This window comes from Mycteria americana, chromosome 1 (genome assembly GCF_035582795.1).
Source record: "Mycteria americana isolate JAX WOST 10 ecotype Jacksonville Zoo and Gardens chromosome 1, USCA_MyAme_1.0, whole genome shotgun sequence".
Lineage (NCBI taxonomy): Eukaryota > Metazoa > Chordata > Aves > Ciconiiformes > Ciconiidae > Mycteria > Mycteria americana.
The window spans coordinates 81,795,397-81,807,908 of record NC_134365.1 but is presented as its reverse complement, the minus strand read 5'-3'; the positions used below and the strand labels follow the sequence as shown (position 1 = coordinate 81,807,908).

Genomic DNA, 12,512 nt, shown 5'->3' with positions numbered 1-12,512 from the left:
AAAAAACATGTGGCTAAAATTAACAGAATAAAGCACACGGCAAAGCTTTTGAAGGTCTGCATAACTGTCAGTAAGTCAGAAAAGCACAAAGATAAAGATATGCTCCAAATTAGCAAGAGAAAGTATCCATATACCATGCTTCTGAAAAATACCGTGCTCTTAAGAAGGTGAGTTTAGCAGATGCTGGTAGTTTTGCAGTGAGAAATATATATTCAGCATAGGGCTGTCTAACTTCTAAATTTGTCAGTCAGTTCAGGGCTTGTAGGTACTAATGGTACTTGCCTGTGAGTAAGAATTGTGGAAACATACCGGTATGCTGTTACCAGAAAGTTTTCAGTCTGCTGTTTCAGCCCTGCCTGTCCTGAGTGAGAACTTTCAGTGAATTCTGTGGTTTATCTTGCATGACCAAAGTGGATGGTAGAGATGGGGGTGGGGTGTGGTGTAAGGGGAGATGGAGGCTGAGAGGAAGAGAACAGCTGCCTCTGCCAAACTCACTCTTACTTCTGATTAAATCTGGCAGCTTTTGAGGTTTAAAAATTTATTTTTGTTCTGCATTTATTCAACTCCCTGTTCTGCCTGATTTAGGACCAGAGTTTAGATCACCGGTCACACCAGACTTGAGCAGGGACTTTGTACCAGATGGTCCCAGAGACCATGGGAGTGCATAGTGAGAGAAGGTATTTGCAGCTCCCTTAAACTTTTTTGGATTAGTAATATCAGTAACACTGACTTCAGACTTTATTTTTATCCAGAAAACATTTTTGCTTCATCAAGGACAGTACATTTAGATGAAACTTCATTTAGTTGAAAATGTTCCAACTAACTTCAGTTGTGATGTAAGACTAAATTTAGCTGTTCAGTAGCAAAAGAAAATTTCTCTGCATGGTAGGGAAACTTTATGATGACGTTGGTTTAGGATAAGCACGTTAGAATGACAAGTTTGTGCTACAGAGTTAAAAAAACCAAATGAACAACAGAAGTCCTGTCCACTGTGGACTAGTGGCAGTGGTGTTTCTGGTAAAGTTGACTATTAGAACTGGAAAAAAAGACACTATCAACACAGCAGTGGGAAAAAAAACAATAATTATGAGTTGCAAAGGAGGGCATACCCCAGAATAGGATGTTTTGTTGCCAAAAATTAGTATTTCAGATAACTGTTAAAACCTTAAAAATGTAGAAAATTAAAGAAGCAAATAAATTGTATTTGAGTCAAGATGGTGCCTAATAATAAAACAAAGGCAGCTTTTAAAAGTGAGATTAAATTGACCTAATAAATTGTGTAGTTTTTGGTAAGCTATTTCATGGTACTGATGTGGCCCTGATAATTTTTCTCTTGGATCCAGAATATACATCGTGATAGTCTTGCTGTGTAAGTCTCTGGGCAAGAGAAGGAAGGAAGAAAATCCAAGACCCTGTCATAGGGGTGTCAAGGGAGAATTCAACTGTTGACCATAAAGACAGGAAATCAGTTTTTCTTTTGTTGGGTTTGAGCAACCAGCAGAATCTTCTCACAATACAGGACCTTGTGGGGTTTTCCCCGACATCTGTGTCTGAGGGAATGCATTGGAAAAACCTATTATTCAGCTACATCTTCAGTAGCCTTGCTACAGAAGGTGGAGAGTGGAAATAGAGGAGAAACTGTTCTACCTTCTGAGTTGCACTGCTACAGATTTGATTAAAAATACGAAAGGTGTGTTGGAGAGTAACCATAAAATGCTGCTTAGCCAGCCTTGGGAAGAAGAGAGAAGTGAAATAGTTTATTAGACTTCAAGAATGGAAACTCAGAGTTAATAGATAAGGTATGGTAGGAGGCAAGACTAAGAAGTGTTATGCTCAAAGTTTTGTTTATAAGCAAGAGGAAGCACACATGATAAAAGTAAAACTAGAATTTAGTGCTAGTATAACTGAAATCTTGAGATCTAATCACTATTAGTCCAGATTTAATTGTTACAAAAAGGAATCAAATGCAGTATGTTTTTTGCATATTTAAAAAGTTGCGATAATAGTAAAAATACAATTAAAACTGTAACACATACTTCTTAATTTTTACCCATTTTCCTGGCATTTATGCTCCTCTGGGTCCTAAGGTTTCATTTGCTGCAGGGGGAGAAGGGGAAGTGGTACAATGAGTTGTTGAAATCTGGTGTCCTTCACAGGGAGGAATATGATGTTTGTTGTGATAGTTTCTTCTTCCTCTCCCAGGATCCACTTGGGGTCACTTATAAACGTTTCCTAACACACTTTTACATATTTCTACTTTGATGTGCAGCTCCAGGTTTCATCTGAATTTACCGTATATATTCCCCTTTATGTATGTGAGATAGTATTTCTTTGTTCTCTGTTACCCTTAAAACCAGTTTTGTCCTGCTCCAGGACTGCATTTTTCTTTAACTGACCATTAGTGAATTGTTTATAGCTGTGGGATCTCCATTGCCAAGCCTGTGCGCCATCTCTTATCTCATGCGGTGTATAGGAGTACAGGCATCCTGTGTTTGCGCTTCTCAAGGCCTCTGATATTCTACCAGCCTGTATTTCTATAAACTGTGTCATTATTTAGTTGTAAATATCTCATTCTACTAAAATAACTGCTGTTACTACTCTAGATATGAAACTACGGTTGTACAACACAAAGATAAATAAGAGTGAAACAAGTTAGATATAGACGCCTGGTCAATTAGAGAAATTGCTGTCACGGCTAAATCACTTAAAGTCAGGCCAGGAAAAGTTTGGACAGAGCAGGCCTGAGAAGCCTCATTCCTTAGGTCTTGCAAACTCAGTACAAACTTAGGCCCTGTTACTAGCAGTGCTAATACAGGACAACAGAGAAGAATTCAGGAGACATAGGAGCTTCTTAGGGAATTCACATGAATATCCCAAGCTGTCACTTTTCCAAAACGTAGGAAAGATAGGAACAATTTGGGTAAATTGTGAGCTTTTTTAATGCCCTAAACTTGAGGTTAAAAAAATCTATGCAGAATGGAAGTTTGGCCCAATTACTAAACATAAAGTGTAAAGACAGTAATGATGTCAGGAAATAGTTAATGCCTTTTTTTCTTTTCACTGAAAATTAACACTGCATTTCCTAAGATTGCAACTGCAGATTGTGTCACTTGCTATTATTTGGCTAATGATTCAGTGAGGAGCAAATCAAGTCAGAACAGAAGAGAAAGCATTGGGAAAGATACACTGAAGTCAGGTTGCTTTTACTTATCTGGGCTCGTGGAGTGAACAGCTGAGGAGTAAGGGAGTGATCAAAAACAACCCAAGAGCCAATAATGGGACTGATAGGAGGCTGGTGAGATGCATAGGTCTATAAAAGGGCACACAATGCATGCTTTGAAAAGGAGGGAAGGAGGAATTTCCATTTCTAGGAAAGTCCATTTCCTAGAAGAATGCTGGAGTGGTCTAACTATTTGTTTAAAAAAAAAAAAGCAAGAACCCAAAAACCCCCACAAACAAACAAAAAAAAAAACAGTAGGAAGGAAATAAGTAACAGTGAACCTGAATTGGTAAAGAGCAATCACGATCATGTGGGGTATTTTTCTGTGATGTGGCAATATGCGTTGTAGATATGAGAGAGGCAGAAGACAGTTTACATACTGATTTTAGTCACTCTTTCCTGTCTCATCCTTATATGTGCGTAAACACAGGATCTGGATTATGGCCTAGAAAATTAGCTTAGGCTACTGTAAGAGGGATGAAAACTTGTTGGAATGTGATACTTAACAAAATGTTTACCAGTAGTTCACTGTTTAGCTGAGAAATGTGTTTAGAGAGGTTTCTGAGCCTGGTGCTATCAAATAAGCCCATCAGAGGGTCAGATCATGGACTAAGGTGGAATTTTTATGCAGTATGCAGTTGGTATCAACTCAGAAGTGGCTGAGAGCACTTTGGAAGACAGCCTGTGGGCCTGCGAGCCTCCCAGAGAGGCAGCGATACTCATGCAATTGGCTCCTGTCTCATGTTCCCCCGCTAATCCTGTGCCTCACTAATTCACTGCAGTGATCTGTCTCCACACTTTTGATATCAAGTACAAAGGCAGCTGCTTGATCTGATCTCTGGTCTATTAACCAGCTGTTTATGGTACATGATACCACGTTGTGGAAAAGATAACCCCCTCGCTGCATAGCACTGGGGGCTGCGTTGCGCTCAAATGAGCCCTTGTAGGCAGAGCCTTTTCCAGTACAGTGCTGCAGCACCTGCCCTTCTCGAGGTCATATGATCCAAATTATTTTGGGGAAGTGAGGGCAACCTTTGGGGGGAGGGGGCAATTTGGGATTTAAGCTTTCCTTTTTTATGGAGGGCTTTAACTCTGATTAAGACCATTCTTTACTAATTCCATTCTAATTACTGAAGTAACTTAATACTAAAAATTGGAATGCAGATTGTGCATCAGGGAATGGGAAACATATATAAATGGAGGTTGCCTAGGGAAACAGTCTATGAAACTTACCTTTAAAAGCACAGATAAGTATATGCTACACAATTCGGATTTTTCTCACCACTGCTACTTTAGAATCTCATATTTTTGTTAAATGTTTCAGTGAGGTAGCCACAGTCTCGCTCCAGCGCAGCCCAGAATACAGAATATGTGGTCTAACATGCCAAACACCAAACTTCAAACAACAGTAATTTAATTTCAAAATGCAAGGTATATCTCCATGCAGTCCAGTGGATGAGGAAAGGCGGGGGGGAACCCCACCAGCACTTAGGCCAGTGGTGACATACAGAACAATTGTAGTTCTGTAGACTGTGAGGTTTTCTGTTGCAGTTCAGTAGTGACTGTATGGAAGTGAAGGCCTTTTTAAGCCTCCTCAGAGCCTTCTCACTGAAGGTGAGAAGCATGTACTTCATCTTATAAATGGGCATAAGGGCAACTTTTTGCATTTCCTCCTTTTTTTGTGTGTGTGTGTACTGGTTTCCTAAAAAGCCAAGGATTGTCAGCTTTTGCCTCAAACTCTTTTCCACAAAAGAAGCAGAGGCAGCTAGAGACCATTAAAATGAGAATGGAAGGCAAGGACAAAGCTCCAGCATGTAGTAGTGGGCTGTTAGACTGCAATGGAAACCCTGTTTTGGTGTTGAGGCTGTATGTAAAAAGCTTGTCTCCCGTTGAGGAGAGAGCACTGCATGAGTCAGTGTTCCTGGATTCTGTTCCTAGCTCTGTTACTGATTTGCTGTGTGACCTTGGGCAGACAATTAACTCACTGTGCTTCAGTTGCATCATCTGTTAACTGAATATGTCTTGTCTCTGTCACAGAGATATTGTGAGCCTTAATTGTTTGTGAAGTGTTTTTAGACTGACACAGCATTACAGAGTGAAGAATGCTATTAGTCAATGCAGGATTAAACATAGGCCTACGCGTTTCTTTATTGTTAGCATAAACAAGGAGGAGTGGTAATCAGGAATGTCAGCTCTTGCAAGAAGAGAAGCTGATTTTTGCAGAAAATGTAGTGAAAGCTCTGCAGGGAAAATAAGATGTGATTTAATCCAGAATGTAAAACTACTTTTTAGCCACAAAAATTTGTTCTTTCTGATGGGAATGACAAAACATTATTGTGGGAGATCAGGGCATCATGTTAAAAAAAAAAAAATCATGGCTTTTTTAACTGGTTCTACTTTAATGGCAGAGTAGTAAATATACTTTTACTACTCCTTTAAATATACTTTTTGTCTTGAATATGTGAGTTAATATGGCTTGAAAAGCATGTATTTTACATATTTTTACCTTGTATGTCAGCTGGGAAAGCTGAAAAGATTCCTGAATTAGAAGTAAAATAAACTCGTTCTGTGGGGGTGGTGGTGGTGTGTGTTTGCATGTACCTATATATGCAACATTGACCATTACTTAAAAAATGGAGAAGAAAAGATTTTAAGTGTCCTTTTTTTGTTTGTTTGTTTTGCTCCCTGTTTAGATACCCAGATGTTAGCCATTTTCTAAACAATTTTAGTTTGCTTGATATGTCTCTTTACAGAGCATGCTGTTTGCAGTCTCATAGACCATACTTGGAAAATAATTTTGATACACAGGGATGCATGGTGTTCTTTCCAGATTTTCCCAACTACAAATCCACGGTAATCTTTACTTTTACTTCTGTACTTTGGAAGTGCTTCCACACACCACCCGGAATAAGTGCTGTGATGGAAAATCTGGCCTGTCAACTTGCTAAAGATATACGCACAAGGGACTCTTACACCTTTATGTCAGTTTAATCCTATCAGATGTTAAAAAACCTCTGTATGTCTAAGTATAAATAGGAGAGAAGTCTAAGAAATAAAGATTTGTTTCAACCTCTGTACATGGTAAAAACTGACACATTCCAGTCAATGATCTTTGATTTGTTGCAAGTAAAGGTTCAAGAACTCTTCAGAGGGCTAGCTAGGCATAGCTAGGCAATCCCCACATTTAAAGTGGTCTTGTTTGCTATTACGTTGTGAATCATCACACTTGAATAATTTTGAATTTATACCTGCTGGATCTATTGCTGGCTGAGACTTTTTTTCTTTCTGCTCTTCTCATGAGTGTTATGTCTGAGAACCTGAAACCAATGCACTTTGCTGTCCTGTTTGAAATGGAGTGATGGGTCATTAGGGTGATGCCAGTATTGCAGTGAGCCATGATCTGGCCTAGTGACGCTTTAACATTTTCCTGTTTTATTTCTACTTACTCCAGCAGAAAATAGCATATGCCATGAGAGTGGCTGTGTCTTAGGGATGTACATAATTGAGGCATTCCAAAAAGAGATTACTTTTTTTTATTGTTGAGCTGTGAATTCTGATTTGCCTAAGATCTGACAGATTGGAGGTGAAAAGAATTAGTTGCTCTGAAGACTGTCCACAGTCTGTTAATCATGAAAACCTAGGAAAATAGGTGCTGCACCATGTGTCTGCCAGTTAGAGGTAGTCAGAACTCTAAGAGTATTTTTCATGACTATAGCAAAAAAGAAAAGCAGCTGCTTGTCATTTACTTAACCTTGCTTGGGCTGAATTTAATCAGTGGAAAACATCTGGAACTGATTCCCCTTCAATTTGGAGTGTCCATTAATCTGCTGTGTACATACAACTGGTGCACCTTTAGCATTAGAATACTTGGCTAAACAATCTTTTGCAATATTGTTATCTTTTGGAAAGAAAAGAGGAAGCAACAGTAATTTCCTAATGAGCAAACATTTGCAATGTTCTGTATAGGTTGCGTTGTTCATTGATTTTTGTGCAGCTGTTGTATGAAATCTATTGATCAGAGTTAATAAATTCCTAAGTGAGTAAGACTGCTTATTTGTATTGATTAAAATTGGGCCAAATTCTGAAATCTTTAGCATTGCTTGGCTACAACTGATGAAACAATTTGACCTTGTTACTTTTTTTTGATAGAATGCGTTGTTGAATTATGAGCAAACTTTGAGGATGTAAAAAGCTTCTGCTTATGATCTGTGAGTGGTTTTGCTTAAAAGTCTTAGTCTTCCTTGCAGAACTCGGGCGTTGGAATTCTATAGTAAGCTATTGATAACTGCTTTTCAGCTGACTTTTCTGTTAAATAAGACTAAAGGAATCACTGAATTGGATACTAATATTGGATAAAATGCTAACCATTGTTAAAAAGCCACTCAGTGGGAGATATATGGAAAAATAACTGATGCATTTAAGCAATGTTTTGTGTGGACAATACATTCCTCCTTTACAAGGGAAGTTGGCAAAACTGGAATATATACTCTTTTTCAATATAAATCCTGTTCACTTGCAGGAGAACACTTATATTTAAATGAACCTCTTTGGAAACTGTAAGTGAGTAAATGTATCTCTGGGAAAAGCTCTTCCTTCTTAGTGTTCTCCTGCAGAGAAATTTGCAGTGAATATCCCGGCTGACTTGGCAATAATTTCTCTGGGAATTCCTCTGCGGTAAGGCCCACAGAGGTGGGGGGACGGGTGATGAATTACTTTGGACATCCCTTCCTCTCTGCTTTGTGCCTGCTACTAGGGATTTCTCTTGCTTTTCCTTCCATGCTAATGTGGGTAAGACTCCTATATGGCACCCTCCCGTGTTGTATTATGAAAAAATACAGATGTGGTCGGTCTTACCCAATGCAGCAGAAAAATACCTAGCTTGGAAATATAAAGCAACACTGATGGCCTTTAAATTATTTATTATTTTAATAACGTATTATTTCTGTATTAAGCATCTTCCAGCAGTGGCAATCCACCATCAAGGAAAAAACCTCCTGGGTTTCCTCTCTTTCATTCTTGGTATGGTCTGTTGTAGCATGTGGTCTTACCAACAAGAGAATTGTGTGTAGTTGGCATGGACTTAGAAACTCCTCTGTAAAAGGAGAAAAATATTTTTTTCATCTTTGAATAAGGTGAATGATGGGGAGAGCATCTGTAATACAATTCTGATAACTAATTCCAGGAATTCTGGCTTGCACACAACCTGGTCCTGAATCTGCCTCATGGGTACATAAACTGTGACTGTGTTCTGACCCTTTGGATCCATTTGTGTTCCTTTAAGTATTATATTATGCTGAGTTCTCAGAACTTGATTCCAGTTTTCAAAAAAAATCTTAAGCAGCATAATGCCAGTATTTGTTGCTAGTGGCTTTTTCATATTGTTTTTAATGGGGTGAATCGGACCATGGCGATGGAATACTCTAGACCTGGTTGTACTAACTCAATTAAGATCCATTTCAGGTCAAGTTGACCTGAATCTATCCTAGATTAGTTTGTGCTGAGTGAACCATCATGAAGCAAATGTGTGCCAGCAGCCCTAGATAGAAGTCTACAAGCTTCTCTTGCTGTTTATTTGAAGGGCTCAGATTGGCTGCTCTTTCTGTAACCTTGTAAAAGAGAGAGAGAGGGTGCACTAAATGTTGGTGTACACAGGGGCCCAGCAGCTTAAGGTTTACAGGGGTGAACTTAGCCTGATGAGCAGAAAGTATGTGCAAAACTACACACAAACTTGCCTTAGCATAATAAAATATCAGTGTTAAATAGGATTTTTCCTTTTCTTGCTGGAGAAATGGTATCTCTGGAAGTTCTGCGGTTGCACTGTTTCTAATAAGGTAAAATCACATTCATAAAACAGTAGACCTATTTATATGTCATATGAATGACATCAATTTTAGCTGATAGAGATCTACTTGGGTAAGAGAGTGATGGTTTTTATGGGGAATTACTTTGCCTGGTAAAGATCCTCAATTTACATTTACAGACTGCTTAAGTCTCCTTAAAGGGGTAAAGTTGTTCTTTGCTGCATAAATAAATGCATTAGTATATGCCAAACTCAGACATGGACTGGCTGGAGTGGAAACAGTCTGAGGGGAAACTACTTCTTGAACCTCTCTTACAAATGGAGAGCAAGGCAGTTTTAGGTTGGGGTCCGTAAAGTCTGCATCAGTAGCAATTTCTAAAAACAGGTTAACTTGAACAAGTTTGCTGTTTACTATTTTAAGGCATTTAATTCAGAATAAGGCTTATTAAGGAGACTTCTGATGCTCTCCTCTTCTACTTCCTTCATCTCTGTATACCCCCTCCCCAGTATTGAATGGACCTTAGTGTGTTCCAACTTCACTGTCAATGTGTGATTGCATCCTATGTTCTATTTCCCTCCCTTTGTTTAGATGCTGCTGCAACTGGGTCATGCAATTCTTCTCTACATGAGATAGAATTGTCCGAGAGATTTTTTTTTTCCAATGTTTATCTTGCTAGCTTCTCTGCCAACCATCTGAAGAAACTATGCTGCAAGGAGATAAGACTTCTTAGCTTTGCATGTCCTCCCTTGTGTAGTGCAGATGTGTCCCATCTCAAATGCTGATATGTGACTTTTTTCCATGAGACTATCTCCAGAGGAATCAAGGTCTTAGCCATGAAAAAAATGAAGGAATTGTTGTAGAAAGGCTCTCTTCAATTTCAGTGATCTCATCTAAGCAGCTGCTTTTGCAACCAAACAACTACTTCAGGGTAAATAATGCTGCTGAGTTGTCTCCATGCTGCCAGCTTTCACTTAACCTGCAAGTAACTGAGTATGTTGTGCTGGCTGCCAATCTATAAGGACCTTGGAGTGGAACAGGAGAGAGCTAAGGTTTCAGTTGTGAATCTCTTGTAATATCATATGAGTGATGGTTAGATCTGGGCATAAGAAAAGCGGGTTCTTGTCAAGGAGGTGCTTCTGTGCCATGCTAGCAAACACCATCATTATAATAACCTTTGCAAAGCCAGAAATGGTCAGTACTTTGAACCAAGCAGCAAAATCTTCCCTTCACTTGTGACTTCAGCCTAATTTAAATCTATTCTCAGATGGAAAAAGGATCATATCCAAATCTGGATAAGACAACACTAAAGCATTTATAGCTTGAAAGCCAATTCATAAGGCATGGGTTTGGGGGGTGTTCCCCAATAGAAAAACATAGACAATGCTCAGAATGAGGAAGTAACTGCACAAGAGCATCAATGAAAAGGAAGGGGAGGGGTGGGGAGGGAGATGAGGAACAAGGTGTTAATTTCTCCTTTGTGGTCTGAAAGCAAATCTCAAAAAGCCTTGTGTACAACAGTCAGTAGCCTTTATGATGCCAAGAGTCCAAATGGCAGTGAGAATCTTGGGTCTTCAATGCTTTAGAATTGTAATGAGTCTTCACATTATCCTCTCAAAAGAAGTAATGTGCCTCTTGGGCTATGCATTTGTTATTTCCAGAGTCTGTAATACCTTCCTCTAAAGATTTATTGAAATAAAATTCATTTTACTTATATCCTGCCTTTCTAGGATTTTGACATCGTGCTTCACTAGTGTTGCATTTTCCCCCCATAGCAATATTAACAGTCTTTGAGGCCACTGCATGAATTTTTCCATTCACTGGGCAAGTGCACATTCAGATCTGTACTAAAATCAGTGTAAACAAATATTGATGTATTCTCAACTCCATGTGAATGAATTTACTGAACAAGAAAACCCATCAAGAATTCTTGGATACCAACTCAGACTTGGGAAGTCCCACAGCTGCAGACCACAGGAAGTTCTCTGTGAAGCTAGCACTGTATTTGTCCTGTCCTTCTGCATCTGCTCTTCACCTCTGTTGGAGACAAGGCAGTACATAATACAGTTCTTTGTCCTGATCTATTGTTATCTGATATTAGGAGAATCCAGCTGTTTTGTCCGCTTCAGCAGTTACTCAAAAGTGCAAACCATTCCAGGATGGTATGTGTATGTTTGCATTTGAATGACCATGGAATCCTGCTACCCCTCTGTCTCGTCCCACTCGGTGGGTTGCGAGATGGGTGAATCTTTTCGATTCCCTGACGGTTTGTGTACTGACAAAAGCCGATCTCTGCTCAGCAGAGCCATGTGGTCGGTAGAGTCACGACAATGACTCAGAGGAACAGTCTGTCCCACTTCTGACACCAAATTAATGTCTTGTCCCACTCGGTGGGTTGCAAGATGGGTGAATCTTTCTGATTCCCTGGTGGTTTGTGTACCGATAAAAGCTGATCTCTGCTCAGCAGAGTCGCGTGGTCGGTAGAGTCACGACAATGACTCAGGGGAACAGTCTGGCCAGCAACTTTATTAACCGGCAAATTCGACAAACAGACAAACTTAACAAACTGGCGAGCCCAATGAATGAACAGAGGCGATTTGGCAATGGAGCTATTTTCCAGGCAACCTGTCACAATTTGGCATATATTGGAAGAGTATATAAACTGGCATATATTGGAAGAGTGGAGGAAGAGAGAAGCGAGAAAAGGAAAGGAGAAGAGAGGAGGAAAGAGAAAGAAAAAGTATCACCACCCTTGGATCCCACGATGACAGATGAGGCAATCCCCCAGTGGTGGGCACATGTGCGATTCCCTGGAGGGCCTGTCTTTTATAGGCTCATCCCCGCCTCCAGGTATGCCCCTTCAGGACTTACATGGTTCTTGTTCTGGAAAGTTCTCAATCTTCTGCGCAGGCGCTGGGGGAGGGGCGTGTTCACGAGGGTCTCTCGGGCGGTTGCAAGCCCCTTCCTCAGATCAGCTCTGTGTGACCTCTGGCCATAGCTGGTAAGGTCCAGTGGAACCTGGAACCGCGCGGCCTCCGACACGCTCTCCACGTCCTGCACGTCCCGCTCCCGCTCTCCCCCACCCCGTGCTCGCTGACCTGCCGTCGCCATGCAAATAGCGCCTCAAGTCGCCACAATGTTTGAGACATTAGCTCTTTCAGTCTCTCACACCCTCCACTTAAACTTACCAAAAATATATATAGTGAATGGCCCATTTTGTCCACATTTAACGGATGAAGCAAAATGTTTATCATTTCAAACTATTGCTGAATGAACACTTGAGAATTCTTAAATATTCTTAATGTAGCCTGTATATCTGGTGTTTGCCCAAGGCAAAGGTAGAGGCAGGATTATCTGTTCTGTTCTAACCTAGTCTTTGAATGCAATTAGAAATGGTTTTGGAACAAAGTGCCTTTACGTGTCTTCAAAACCCAGCCTCCCTATGGCAAAGAGCTAGTATCCATGTTCAGAAAACAGACTCAAGTCAGGTGTGC

The 12,512-nt window shown here is 40.0% G+C and overlaps 1 protein-coding gene across 1 annotated transcript in view; it reads left to right on the top strand.

Moving 5' to 3' along the window:
• The window catches only part of LOC142412572 (potassium voltage-gated channel subfamily KQT member 1-like), a 525,781-nt gene that overhangs the window by 82,761 nt on the left and 430,508 nt on the right, over positions 1–12,512 (top strand). The gene's annotated exons all lie outside the window — the stretch shown is intronic.